Here is a 1,546-nt window from a genome sequence, read left to right on the forward strand (position 1 = left end):
AATAAAATGAATCTCCTAAATCAATTCAAAAATCAAGTCAACAAGTTGAGGGAAGATATGGCAAAAGAGATGAAGGATATAAGGAACACATTGAGTGAACATAAGGAAGAACCTGGAAGTTTGAAAAAACAATTGTCAGACCTTATGGGGATGAAAGACACAAAAGAAGAGGAAAAACACAATGGAGATATACAATAGCAGATTTGAAGAGGCAGAAGAAAGGATTCATGAACAAGAGGACAGGACAACTGAACTCCTACAAACAAAAGAACAGACAGGGAAAAAAAATGGAAAAATATGAGCAACATCTCAGGGAATTAAGTGACAACATGAAGTGCATGAAAGTACATGTCATGGGTGTTCCAGAAGGAGAAGAGAAGGGAAAAGAAGAAGAAAGAATAATGGAGGAGAGGCTGTGCCTTGGTCCCCACGGCACCTGCTGCCAGAGGCCCGTGGCCCACGTGGGCTCGTGATGGGGCTCCTCTTCGCGAAGCTGTGGAGCCTCTTCTGTAACCAAGAACACAAAGTGATCATAGTGGGACTGGATAACACAGGGAAAACCACCATTCTTTATCAGTTCCTGATGAAACAAATGGCTCACACCTCTCCCATCATAGGAAGCAATGTGGAGGAAATCGTGGTGAAGAACATGCATTTCCTCATGTGGGACATCAGGAGCCAGGAGTCCCTGCGAGCCTCGTGGAACACCTAGTACTCCAACACAGCGTTCATCATTCTTGTCGACAGCATTGACAGGGAGTGACTAGCTATTACGAAAGAAGAATTATACAGAATGCTGGCTCACAAAGATTTACGGAAGGCTGCAATCCTTATCTTTGCAAATAAACAGGATATGAAAGGTTATATGACATCAGCTGAGATCACTAAATACTTCACCCTTAGCTCCATCAAGGACCACCCCTGGCAAATCCAGTCCTGCTGCACCCTGACGGGAGAGGGGTTATGCCAAGGTCTTGAGTGGATGAGTTCCAGATTGGTGTGAGATAACTGTTCCGCTCAAGAGAGACTGCTTTATTTATTCTGTGGACATGGGCACTCTCCCTGGCACCTCTGGCTGCTGAGGTGGCAGCATGTTTAATTTATAACAACACAAACCTCTGCAAGCGACACTTGAATCAAGTGCAGCTGAAATGGAAACATAAAAGAGTTTTAAACTTTTTTTTAGTGCACTAATTTTCAGTTGGATGAGCATAATGTATAACTATGTTTTCAGCAACAGATTCTTCTGACTGTTTATTCTAATTATTCAAAGACTGCCTCATGAGAAGTGTTTGTTATGTATTCAATGTTTTCTGAAGTATTGTCATGTCTCTCTCATTTATTGTTCCCAATCCTCACCCCCTATCAATTACTAATTTGATAGAGTCATAGTGGAACTCATCAGGTACCTCTTGCAAACTTCTCTAGCTCTACACATTTGCTTCCTCCATAAACCACTTATCTTGTGGACAGAGCTTGTAATGGGTGGGGGGAAGCGGCCCAGAAGTTACACATGCAGAAGACTAAACATCACAAGAATTTGCCT

General features: G+C 42.6%; 1 pseudogene; it reads left to right on the plus strand.

The window, feature by feature from the left end:
• Window positions 1-472: 472 nt before the first annotated feature.
• Window positions 473-1,003, plus strand: LOC119511260 (annotated as a pseudogene).
• The last annotated feature ends 543 nt before the right edge of the window (window positions 1,004-1,546 follow it).

Source organism: Choloepus didactylus, chromosome 16 (genome assembly GCF_015220235.1).
Source record: "Choloepus didactylus isolate mChoDid1 chromosome 16, mChoDid1.pri, whole genome shotgun sequence".
NCBI lineage: Eukaryota > Metazoa > Chordata > Mammalia > Pilosa > Megalonychidae > Choloepus > Choloepus didactylus.